This window comes from Myxocyprinus asiaticus, chromosome 48, assembly GCF_019703515.2.
Source record: "Myxocyprinus asiaticus isolate MX2 ecotype Aquarium Trade chromosome 48, UBuf_Myxa_2, whole genome shotgun sequence".
NCBI classification, from domain to species: Eukaryota; Metazoa; Chordata; class Actinopteri; order Cypriniformes; family Catostomidae; genus Myxocyprinus; species Myxocyprinus asiaticus.
The window spans coordinates 13,433,609-13,447,682 of NC_059391.1; the positions used below are offsets into that span (position 1 = coordinate 13,433,609).

A 14,074-nucleotide genomic window follows, 5' to 3' on the forward strand; every position below is an offset into this window, starting at 1 on the left:
AAAGTCGTTGGAATTCAAACGAGTGCAGTCGCACGATATCATACGAATTAGCCAAATTTTGAAAAGTCGTACGAATCCTGACGATTTCGCCGTGAGAGTGTGTTGGTCATTTTTATGCTCCTGAGAGCAGCATGTGTATGTTGCATGAATGGAAATGGTATACAAATGAGCAGAATCATGACTATACAAATATATAGGTAGATTGTGTATATTTGCTGTTCTCAGTTTTATGAAAAAGCAGGTGCTGTTATCCAGGAGGGTATCTCAGAGGCGTCCCTCATCATTGGTGTGAAAAGGCCCCCAGAGGAGAAGGTCTACCCCCACATGACATATGCCTTCTTCTCACACACAATTAAAGCACAAGAGGCAAATATGGGGCTGCTTGATGACCTTCTTAAAAAGGTGAAATCTCCAAAGTCTAAAAGGGACTGCTTTTTGAATGAGGAAGAGTCAAGGACATTGATTTGATAAGCTAAAATATAGGCCGACTGCAATATGTTATCTAGCGTCCTAAGTATTTTGAAATATTTTATCTGGCGAATCATGGCTTGCACAAGATTCTCAGGTTTCATCATTTCCTTTCCATTTTAGGAAGTACGCCTCATTGATTATGAGAAAATGGTGGATCCCATTGGTTTCAGAATTGTGGCATTTGGACAGTGGGCTGGTGTTGCCGGTATGGGACTTTGTGACTGTGACATTATGATGTACAAAGCAAACAGTGTTTGTCACTTCAGTTAAACTTTACAGGGTTGTTGTCTGTGCTATTACAGGAATGATTAACATTTTACATGGTCTGGGCCTGCGTTTCCTTGCTCTTGGACACCACACCCCCTTTATGGTATTAATTTTTGTTTTGCACTTATACAATGATGATGTCTATTACCTTGACCTTGTCACACTTAAGGCTACTTGGTTATTGATTGGCACCACTGTTAATTCCAGAGTTTAATTGCAGGTATTTAACCTCTAAGCCTTGAACATCCACATCTGGAATACCTTTCTCTCATTTATTCTCATTTGCATAACCAATTTATTTGATTCGGGTCACTACATTTGAATGTTTTCTATTTTTCTATGCTGTGATAGCATATTGGCATGGCACACAACTACAGAAACATCAGCCAGGCCATCCAGGCAGTGAGGGATTGTGGGTATGAAATTTCCTTAGGTCTGATGCCCAGGTCCATAGGTCCTCTGATATTTGTGTTCACTGGCACTGGCAATGTGTCTAAGGTAAGTGAGAAGTCCAAACACTGCTATAATATTTAACCAAAGTGAGGGTTTATTATTGTGTAAATTTCTTCATGAGATGAGCACACATTGCAACCCATAAAGCGTTAGACAAAATGTATTTTTAGACTGAAAATACTTAAATGTCCTCTACATTTTTATTTCTGTAGGGCGCCCAAGACATTTTCAATGAGCTCCTCTGTGACTATGTGGAACCACTTGAACTGAAAGAAGTCTCAGAGTCTGGAGGTACTGCTCCTCTTTTTTTTTCTTTTTTTTTTTTTGCAAGTACCCTAAATTGATCTGAAATGTGTGCACTGGAACAAACCAAACTGGAGCATACATATTTAAATTGGAATGGACTGGTAGTCACACACACACATATAACATTAGTTAATGCATTAGGTTTCATGAACAAACAATTAACAATATATATACAGCATTTATTAATCTTTGTTAATACAATTGTTCATTGTTAGCTCATGTTAGTTCATAGTGCATTAACTAGTGTTAACAAGTTAAAAGTATTGTTCATAGTTAGTTCAAGTTAACTAATGTTGTTAACTAATGTTAACAAATGAACAACCTTTTTGTAAAGTGTTATATATATACACACTGGCGGGCAAAAATTTAGAATAATGTACAGATTTTGCTCTTATGGAAAGAAATTGGTACTTTTATTCACCAAAGTGGCATTCAACTGATCACAATGTATAGTCAGGACATTAATAACGTGAAAATGTACTATTACAATTTGAAAAAAATATTCAGAACTTCTTAAACTACTTCAAAGAGTTCATATAAAAAAATCCTCCATGTGTAGCAATGACAGCTTTGCAGATCCTTGACATTCTAGCTGTCAGTTTATCCAAATTCTCAGGTGACATTTCACCCCACACTTCCTGTAGCACTTGCCATAGATGTGGCTGTCTTGTCGGGCACTTCTCACGCACCTTACAGTCTAGCTGATCCCACAAAAGCTCAATGGGGTTAAGATCCATAACACTCTTTTCCAATTATCTGTTGTCCAATGACTGTGTTTCTTTGCCCACTCGAACATTTTCTTTTCTTTTTGTTTTTCTGTTTCAAAAGTGGCTTTTTCTTTGCAATTCTTCCCATAAGGCCTGCACCCCTGAGTTTTCTCTTTACTGTTGTACATGAAACTGGTGTTGAGCGGGTAGAATTCAATGAAGCTGTCAGCTGAGAACATGTGAGGCGTCTCTTTCTCAAACTAGAGACTCTGATGTACTTATCCTCTTGTTTAGTTGTACATCTGGCCTTCCACATCTCTTTCTGTCCTTGTTAGAGCCAGTTGTCCTTTGTCTTTGAAGACTGTAGTGTACACCTTTGTATGAACACTTTTGGCAGTTTCAAGCATGTATAGCCTTCATTCCTCAAAACAATGATTGACTGACGAGTTTCTAGAGAAAGCTGTTAATTGTTTTGCCATTTTTGACCTAATATTGACCTTAAGACATGCCAGTCTATTGCATACTGTGGCAACTCAAAAACAAACACAAAGACAATGTTAAGCTTCATTTAATAGCTTTCAACAGTGTTTGAAATAATGGTAAGTGATTTTCTAGTACCAAATTAGCATTTTAGCATGATTACTCAAGGATAAGGTGTTGGAGTGATGGCTGCTGGAAATGGGGCCTGTCTAGATTTGATCATAAATTACTTTTTTCAAGTAGTGATGGTGCTGTTTTTTTTTACTTCAGTAATGTTCTGACTATACTTTGTGATCAGCTGAATCCCACTTTGGTGAATTAAAGTACCGATTTTCTTCTGAAACAGCAAAATCTGTACATTATTCCAAACTTTTGGCCACCAGTGTATATTTATATATATTTTATAATATAAAACAAAATAAAATAAAACAATAAATGTTCCAGTAAGGTTAATACAAATAGTAATGATATACAGTATAAAATTAAATAGAAAAATACGATTCCAGTAATTTTAATTAAATTAATTACAATATACAATATGAAACTGCGTAAATTAAAACAGTAAGGTGCCAGTTACGTTATTAAATATATATATATATGTATATATATATATATATATATATATATATATATATATATATATATAATATTTAATATTTAATATATATATATATATATATATATATATATATATATATATATATAAAACAAAATAAAATAAAACAACTAGGTGCCAGGAATTTTAAAGTGATAGTTCACCCAAAAATGAAAATTCTCTCATCATTTACTCACCCTCATGCCATCCCAGATGTGTATGACTTTCTTTCTTCTGCTGAACACAAACAAAGATTTTTAGAAGAATATTTCAGCTCTGTTGGTCCTCACAATGCAAATGAATAGGTACCAACATTTAAGAGCTCCAGAATGCATAGAAAGGCAGCATAAAAGCAATCCATACGATTCCAGTGGTTAAATCTATATCTGCAGAAATTATATGATAGGTGTGGGTGAGAAACAGATCAATGTTTAAGTGCTTTTTTTACTATAAATTCTCCTCCATGCCCAGTAGGTGGCGATATGCATGAAAATTGCGAATCACCAAAAACAAAAGATTAAGAATGTGAAAGTGAAAATGAAAATGTAGATTTACAGTAAAAAAGGATTTAAATATTGATCTGTTTCTCACCCACACATCATATCACATTTGATTTAACCACTGGAGTCATATGGATTACTTTTATGCTGTCTTTATTTGCTTTTTGGAGTTTCAAAGTTCTGGCCTCCATTGCCTTGCATTGTGAGGACCAACAGAGCTGAAATATTCTTCTAATCTTTGTTCTGATCTTTGTTTGTGTTCAGCAGAGGAAAGAAAGTCATGCACATATGGGATGGCATGAGGGTGAGTAAATGATAAGAGAATTTTGTTTTTTGGTGAACTATCCCTTTAATAAATATAATAAATAATAACAATATACAATATTAAGCACAATAAAATACAATTAAAACAAAATAGTAAAATAAGATAAAATAATCTTCTGATATCCTCTATATTTCCGTGTCTGTCTCCCTGCAGTGTGGAAGGTAATGGCATTATAATGTGCTCCATTGATAACCTGCCAGCCCAGCTGCCGATTGAAGCCACTGAGTATTTTGGGGACTGACTGTTCCCTTATATCTGGGAGATGGTAAATGATGTACAGGGTAGTGAGTAATAATCCTGTCTCTTGTGTTGTTGTAAAACCTCTGGATGTTGGTTTGCATTGGAGAGGATTGCTCTTAACACGTGCAGGTCTGTTTCTGATTTAGAGACTTTAGCCTCTTTTTGTCTTGGCTGGTTAAAATGTGATGCATACTGATGTTAATGATTAGAGCAGACTTGTGATGTTAGGCTTTGTCCTACAGCTGCCGCCAGACGCCACCAGACCGCTAGAGGAAAAAGGCTTCTCTCCGCAAGTCAGAGACATAAGTTTATTAAGAGACTGTTTACTTTATAGACCTTGAAATATTCAAAGAACACCTTTTCTTTATTACACTACTCTCTGGAATACTTGATTCTGATTGGTCGATTGCACATTCTGCTGTTACATATTTTTGTATATTGACTGCTAATCCATGTAATTGACTGCTGTCCCATGCAGCCAATTTTTTTTTTTTACATAGCTATGCTAGTTTTATGTCTCTCATATCACTCCGTGGGCTCTTTCTGCTCACATAATAAAGTAATTTCAAATCAAATCAGTATTTCATGCCCATTATGTACTGGTATTTGTTTTGCGATAAAGACAAACTGACTACATGATCCCCTACGTAGTCCATACAGACTGTTCTGAGTGCAGTTTTTACAACCTTTCTTGTGTTTACTAGAATTTAAACTTGATATACTGTATGTACTTTGATATATATTAAATGATTCTTAATAATTACCATATTTATGTACCATTAAATTGTATTTACATGGCACTGCGAGGTACTTCAAAATATGCCATAATATTACCATGGTACTCTGTACATTTGGTAATTTTTTTTGTTAGTGTGAATTTTCTTGAGACATTGTGTTTGGATAAAATGTTAAAATTATTTGTTGCAAAATGCAGGAATATAATTTATGCTGTTGTTTATCATCATCCAGGCTGTAATTACATCCAACGGGAAGTTGACACCTAAGTTTGAATACATTCAGAAACTCAGAGAAAGAAGGTAAAGGAATCTTTCGTTCTTTTTTTTTTTAATAAATAACGAGTGCATTTGGGGTTCTTTTATTCATTCTGAAAGGGCTCTGATCAGTTTTGTTGGAATGTTAAGTAAATAATGGGCAGTGGCCATGATGCATTTTATAAGACACAGAAATGCTTGTAAAATTGCTTTGTCTAATATGCTAACACGCTGAGGATGTTGGCCTCATTCAAAGGTTGAAAGACAGGTAAAACCATTGCCTCCATATCAATGCTCATATCGTCACTCGAAACAGGATTTAGCCTTGATATGCCCCAGCTTTTATAAATATAGACGAAATTGCTTTTGGTTAGCCAGTGCTTTTCTTTATGCCTGAATGTAGATACACTGATATTTTGCATACAGATAGCTTCCTAATTGAAGTATTGCCAAAGTAGCTAGACAAACCACACAAACACGCAACCAAGGAAGGCCTAGGCCTGCAGGTTAAACTTTTCTGTGGCTTTGGGCTCACTTTTTTCCATGTAATGAAAGTGAATTGTGACTGAGGCTAACACTCTGCATTCTAACATTCTGAGCTACTCTCGAAAAAACACTCTTTGGCTTAACTTGATTTGATCATAGACAGTGGTTCCATGTGTTTAAAATGAGTTTTCTTAAATTAAAAATACCATGTAATCTCAACTTAAATACTTCAAGTAGAGGGAACCTAATTGAATTTAGTAAACCCAACTAAATAAGATGTTACATTAACTAAAATGAATTTCTTTCAGTTATAAACTAGCTAGTACAGTAAATGCTATTATGCTAAACGCATGCTAATGGGAAACACTATGCTATGATTAGCATAGCAATTGCTCAGTGAATAAAGAAATACAGAGCATTCTCAACATGCACCATTCCTTAAAATAAGATCAATCTCCACTATTTACCATAATAACCCCCAAAACTCCAACGTAACATAAACACAACAAAGCATAAAAATACTAACTAAAGTCCCCCTTTATATTCATCTTGCACAAAGACATATTATATAACTCTTAATTTTAATATTTACTCACTCTATCGAGTGCCATGCAAAGCTTGCTGTGAATTAGAAATCCCATGCCCAGTTTAAGGTAACCAAACTCAAAATGTTGTCCCAACACAAATAGATTAAGTAAAGCTTGAAAGCATTTAAACTTGTTCAAGTTCAAATTCAAGTTCACTTGGTTACATGCATTTTTGAGTAATATGAACAAGGGAAGATTGACAATAGGGAACAACATTTTTTTGTGTGTGTATTCCTTTAAATACTGCAAAATGAGAAAATAATGAGTCTCTGTCTGGGTTAATGGCGTTCTGAAGGGAGTTTGTGTTTCTGGGTGCTCCAGATGCCAGTGGATCCTCCATTAATTTAAAGCTGTATTTGTTTTGTTCAGACTCAGGGAGCTCACTGAGTTGTTGCTGTACCTTCTGCACTGCCTTAACACCTTGCATGGCTAGAGTACACGTGCACAGAGAGCATTCTTTCATGGGTAGTCCATTTCATTCTCTCACCATAGTAACTATCTCTCTCACTCGCTCTTTTACTTGGAATTTTTAGCATGCCCCAAAAGAATCCAATGCGTCAATTCCTTTTCAGTTTCTTAAGTTCAGTTATTCTCCAAGGTAAGCTTCACTTTTTATAAGTTAAATGTCTTTTCAAACTCATTATTTGATTATATCACGTCTTATGAATCATTTTCACGAAATGAAATTACTGCACAATCCTTTAATTTTTTCAAGCCATCTCATTCAAGCCACAATCAACCCTTCCTTTGCGTCCTACAGTCAACAGTTCTTTCTCAAAACACTCAGATAGAGCTCTTTCATGCCGCCTCTGTCTCATTCAAAGGTGAAGAAAGAACCAGGCTGACAAAACACTAAACTGCATTTGCAAGTCTGTTTGCATGCATTGTGGTCTATACTTAATGGAGCGGCTCACAAGCCTACGTTGACCTCCGTTTAATCAGTGGAAAGCTTTGAAGACCCTCCATTTGACTTCCTTCTGCATTTATTTGCTCTTATCCTGGAAAACATTTTAAGAGGTCCATTCCCTCCAATCTATGATTATCAAATTTTGAAACATTTTGTGCAGTGAAGGCACACATATAGGTTATATTGGTGATATAAACATTTATATAAGAAAGTTTATATTAAAGCATGTCTTAACAATTGTGATTCTGAAATCTGATTGGATCAACCACATTCAAAACTGTTGTAAAATACCTCATGCACACCTATGACTGCACATCTAATGAATACTATATTAATGCACCGATATAACCGCTTTATAATGAACTATATTACTTGGCAGAAGAATAATTTATTAGAACACTGGTTACTTTTGTTGTACTACTTTGCATGTACTAAAAGGTACGACTTTCATTCCCATCGATACCAACCAATCAACAAACAGAATTTCAGATCGAAATAATACAGGCATAAAATTTTCGCAAGCCCCTATTAAACTTTGTTTTAAGAGAGGCAACGTCTGTGAACAAATTTTTCTACCCATTCCGTGTTTATTTATGCTAAACAAATGGCGGTTGTATGCTTCCCTCGTCTCGTTCCAACACCTTGATGTTTCTTTTTCTTCTGTGATACAAAACAGTGATTTTCCCATTAAACCCTTGATTTAGGTTTAGGGTTTGTGTAAGTAGTTAGACTATGGCTGCTAATAAGATGCGATCTTTGGGGGGCATTTTGATCTTTAGGGTGGGTAAGTGGTTGTCTCTTCATCGGACCAGGAGGGGGATGTCAGAAGTTTCTGGAGGGGCACAAGGAAAAAATCTTTTTAAAAAGTTTTAAAAAGAACTTATGGAAAATAATAATAAAAATTTTTTGGTTAATTTATTTTTCTCTATGGGAGTCAAAGTACAATTTCTTACAATTTCACAATCTCGTACTATTATTGCGACTTGTCATTAGATCGAGTTGCTTTTGATCACTGCTGACGCTGCCATTTTTTTAATAAAAGCTGTTTATAAAGCCTGTGTTTACAGTGATTTTTACCACAGATAACTGTGTTTGCATCATTCCCTTAACTGTAAAATCAGTCCTCTTATGGCTTATTGCTTTTATACAAATGGCAGCAACAGCAATAAAAGACTCCAGTGTTCAATAAATTAAGAGCTTTATTATCTTTTTCATCATTAAACCATCTTTCCCATTTAATATGAAACAAGTTCAGTTTAATAGCTAATGCAACTAATTATTAGAGCTTTTAAAAGTAATACTTCATCCAGTTGTATCTAAAAAATATATTTAGTGCTTATGAATTTCTAGTTTAAAGGTTTTTTGAGAAAGGTATGCAGGTGGTTGTGGGTTAAGTGTTACATTTTTGCACATGTGCAGCATCAGATCCAATTAGGCTGAGCGACAGGGGGTGTTGGATCACATGTGTCTCTCAGGGGACTGCCGGAGCAAAATGTTGATTTAACAGCCTCTTAACTGAACTGTGTGGATTTTATTCTGAATGGAAAACAAGATGATCTAGAATCCGATCCTTTCTTTCCTATAGTCAGTTTCCTCTGTCTGATCTTTTAGACAAAAAAATAAATAAAATAATAATAATAATTATATATATATATATATATATATATATATATATATATATATATATATATATATATTATTATTATTATTATTATTATTATTTTATTTTGTTTTGTGGGTGTGTGTGTACCAGTAGAAAAATATCCTTCATGTCCTAAATATCCTTAATTTAAAGACACATTTTCAAGTAAAATTTTGTAGGATATTAATGCTTGTTTTCAGAGAATACAGCTTAAATTAAGTTAACTTTTCTTACCTGATTGGCAGATTGTTTTTTAAATCATAAACCTCACTATGTTTATTTTTTTAGATTTATGCTTAAAACAAGAAGAAAAAATTCAATGGGCCAAAGACAATAAACCATATTCAAGATATATTCTCTGGAAACATGACTTAATCTTTAATTTATACATCTTAAATTTATCTATTTTTCTGGATGTTTAGATATTATTTACAAACAAAAAATGATTAAGAAATGTTTTTTTATGTTTTTTTTTTTTGTTTTTTTTTTGCACTGTGCTCTGGAAGTGCCATTCATGATATGTGTTTGTTTGTTATATGTCTCCTCTGCATTAAATGAAACTGAATCTTTGGTCGGTCTTTTAATTTGCTTGATTTTTGATTTTTGAATACTGTGATCTTCTGGACCATTTTGAGATGATCTTGCATCCATTCTTCATCTCGGTTATTTGTGGATTCACTTCTGTTTCAATCAGTTTAAAATCATTATCCAGCAGGATATGTTTTGTGATTTCACAGATTGCTGAGCAAGTGTGTGTATGTGTGTTATAGTAGTAATGGCTGTACCATCTGGCACACAGGGAGTCGGAGCAGATCCTAAAGAAAGGCAGAATGAAGCGGGTGCTTTTGCTGGGCTCAGGCTATGTGTCAGGGCCAGTTATTGAGTATCTCACGAGGGACACTGGCACTCAGGTCACAGTGGGTATGTTCCATCAACAAATCCGTCTGGGATGCAGATTTACTATGATACAAAAATTAGAATCACAGTCCTGTAAAGCTGAAATGTGTCATTTCTGTCCCACTAAAATCACCAAATGGAATTGCAAAACAATGATTGTTTCCTCAACACTCCCCCTGTCTTCAATTGGTCGGGAAACTGATAATCCCACTACAAACTCACGCCATTGCTTGGGCCAGTGTTGCTGTGTCAGGCTGGTCAGGATGCTCAAACAAACAGAGCAATATTTTCATAGTGCCACAGTGATTATACTTTTCAGGCCGTACTTATAGTTGTCTCTGCATATTAAGCTGGGATAGGAGAAAATATTTTAACATTAGAAAAATGACACACTTCAGCTTTAATTTTTAAGTAACTGAAGAAGACTTAAAATTAGTGTCTGGTTTGATCTGCTTTGCATCGCAGCATCAAATTTGTTGCATCAGGCTGAGGACATGGCAGTCAAGTACCCCAACACCATACCAGTTATGGTGGACATCACCAGCCAAGAGGGCCATCTCGAGTCTCTGATCAAAGACCATGACATCGTCATCAGGCATGATCATGATCTTCTTAGTTTTGCTATTCTAAATTCCACTTTAATGTACACCAGGGGTCTTCAACCTTTTTTTTTTTTTTTAAAGGGTGTTGCATTTAAAATCTGGCCTTTAATAACACGTGTACCATTGTTAGTATTTATGTACAGTAGTACATTATTTATCATTACATATGTTGTTATGGTGCTTGGCAAAGCCTGTAAAATATTAATTATTGATAGACAAAGTGATATACTTGGACGTTACAATTGAAATTTATTTTATGCATTTTAACGTGGGAAGGGCTATGAAACATTTCTTTAACATTTTGATTAATTTTGAATTTTAATAGTTTAATTTTTTTAATATATATTAACCACTTTAAAATAAGGTTCTATTGGTTTACATTGGTTAATGCATTAGATTTTATGTATTATTATTATTTTTTAAAGCATTTATTAATTCCAGTTAATGTTGAATTATCAAAATACTATTGTTCATTGTAATTTAATGTTAGTTCCTAATGTATGATCTAATGTCAACATATACAGTACTGTGCAAATGTTTTAGGCACTTGTGAAAAATGTTGCATAGTGAGGATGTCTTCAAAAATAATGACAAATAGTTTTCATTTATCAATTAATGTCATACAAAGTCCAGTAAACATAAAAAAGCTAAATCAATATTCGGTTTGACCACCTTTGCCTTTTAAACAGCACCAATTATCATAGGTACACCTGGACACAGTTTTTCTTGGTTGTTGGCAGATAGGATGATCCAAGCTTCTTGGAGAATTCGCCACAGTTCTTCTATCTATTTCGGCTGTCTCAATGGCTTCTGTCTCTTTATGTAATCTCAGACTGACATGATGTTCAGTTGGGGGCTTTGTGGGGGCCATGACATCTGTTGCAGGGCTCCCTATTCTTCTAATCTTTTCTATTTGCAAAAGTAATGTTTGGGAGTCTAACATTTATATTTCCTATTGACACATTAAAGCTGAAGATATAAATAACCATCTGAAGACAAATGCTTTTGTGAAACATCTTATGTGCATAAGACTTTTGCACAGTACTGTAGTTAACTTTTATGTGATAACACAACTTTTAATTCGAAAAAATGTATATGTAGAAAATAAATAAATTCTGTAAAAAGTGTTGTGCATTGTAAGTACTGCTTATATTTATTCATATTAATTAAACATTAATAAATATAAGCAGTTAACTAATGTTAAGAAAAACAACCGTATTATAAAGAGTTTGAGATAATAATATATCAAAGTAAAAAAAATATTGATGGACCCTTTGCTAAAAAACCCTGATGTACACTTTAAAAATCCATAAACTAATTAGCTAATTTGCATCTTAATTTTTGGTTTCATTTACTATCTAGCATGCTGCCGTATGCGTTTCATCCACAAGTAGCCAAACACTGTATTAAAATGAAGGTGAACTTGGTAACAGCCAGTTACTTGAGTCCCGCCATGAAGGAACTTCAGAGGAGGTAGACAATTTATGCTTTCTGAGAGAATTTATTGCTAATAAATTCCTTAAATTGTTCTGGATTATCACAAATATATTTTAAAGACCCTCAAGTAACATATAAGTGAGGTATTTTCGATATGCGTGTTGCCTCCCCAATGACTGGCTGTTGTTTCCCCAGTGCCGAGGAGGCTGGCATCACCATCATCAATGAGATGGGTCTGGACCCTGGCATTGATCACATGTTGGCCATGGAGTGCATCGACCAGGCCAAGGCAGACGGTTGCACTGTAGGTATTGCGCGCATGCACTCGTGTTTGTTTACCAGTTGGATGTGTTTATGGGTATTTGCGATAGAGTGACATGCTGTCGCACCATTGGTGGACTCATCTCCATGACTGAAAGACATATTGACAGACCTCAAGAAACGTTCACGGAATGAATGCTCATTTTCACTTTTTTAATGGTTGTGCAGAGGGTGACTAAAATAGTCAAATAGTCTCAATTAGTCAAGTCACATTGTATTTTCTTGAAACTTAAAGGAGCATTCAGTAGTTCTCTAGCTAGCATTAGCATTGCTCTTCTTCGTGTACTTTAAGTACCGATACGACAGTGGTGTTAGATGCTGTACTGCCATCTATCGATGTGGATCATCATGATCGCCTCTGCTGCCTCCACCAGCTTTGGAATATCATTTGCATCTGGAAAATGTCGGAGTTTGAGGTAATTTCTAAAGTTCCCTATCTGTCACTCACTCGACGTTGTGTCGATGTAGTGACACTAGGGGTCACTCTTGGGAGCCCGAGACACCTCTGGTTTTTGGTAAAAAGCCAATGAAAATTGCCGAGTGGTATTTGCATGCCACTGCCCCGGACATACGGGTATAAAAGGAGCTGGTATACAACCACTCATTCAGATTTTCTCTTCGGAGACGAACGGTCATGCTCATTGAGCTGAATACTACTGTTCATTCACCTCTGCTGGATCTGACGGCGCATTTCTGTGGCTTCTCCCTCCTCTGCACTGGTGCACTGCAGAGAACGCCCCTGGGCGCTTCGGCAGAAAAACAAGAGAGTATATTTTCTGAAAGAGGTTTTCTCCTCTAAAAGAGTATATATTTCTCTAAAAGAGCAGCACACACGGAACGTCTTTTTAAAGATGCATCTTTTTAAAGATGCCTTTCCGATTGTGTGTTATTCCTGGTTGCGGTCGTTATCTCTCAACTTCGGATGGTCATGATCGCTGTCTTTCGTGTCTGGGCGCGACCCACACGGAGGCAGCGTTTGTGGATTGTTCATGTTCTCACTGCGAGAACATGACCATGGCAACGTTGCGGTTGCAGCTTGCTTTCGTAACTTCCCGGAAGTGCACGAGGAGCTGACGAAGTCATGGGAGGCACCTTTTACTGTCCGGCCCCGATTCTGCAGTTCCCCCGCTCTCACTACCCTCGATGGCGGGGCAGCCAGGGGCTATACGGCGATTCCCCCAGTGGATAAGGCGCTCGTGGTGCACCTATGCCTGCAGAGCACTGCCACCTGGCGCGGATGCCCTAAGCTCCTGTCCAAGCCCTGTAGGCTCACATCGTCCCTTATGGCTAAAGCCTACAGCGCTGCTGGACAAGCCACTTCTGCCCTGCACGCCATGGCTCTCCTGCAGGTCCACCAAGCCAAGGTGTTGAAAGAACTGCACGAGGGTAGTTCCGCCCCAGATTTGATGCAGGAACTGCGCTCAGCGACCGACCTCGCTCTCTGAGCGACGAAGGTCACGGCGCGGTCTCTCGGGCGGACGATGGCCACACTAGTGGTCCAGGAACACCACCTTTAGCTCAACCTGGTCGAGATGGGCGAGGCCGACAAGACTCGGTTCCTTGCTGCCCCATTTCCCAGGCGGGCCTATTCGGTGACACTGTCGAGGACTTTGCCCAGCAGTTCTCGGCAGTGAAGCAGCAGATGGAGGCAATCCGGCACATCCTGCCCCGGCTCGGCTCAAGATCCCACACCCTGTCTGCTCATCGCCAAAGGCGTCCCCCTGCGGTGACTGCACCGGCTCCGCCGCAGCCCACCCCTTCGGCCCGGTCCCGGCGTGGAGCCCACCGCAGGAAGCAGACGCCACCAGTCCCACAGCCGGCACCTAAGAACCCAAGGAGGTCCTCAAAGCGCCCCTGAG

General features: G+C 37.0%; 1 pseudogene; it reads left to right on the forward strand.

Annotated features, from left to right (window-relative positions):
• LOC127437331 (alpha-aminoadipic semialdehyde synthase, mitochondrial-like) overlaps positions 1-14,074 on the forward strand; it is a 38,019-nt pseudogene that overhangs the window by 8,993 nt on the left and 14,952 nt on the right.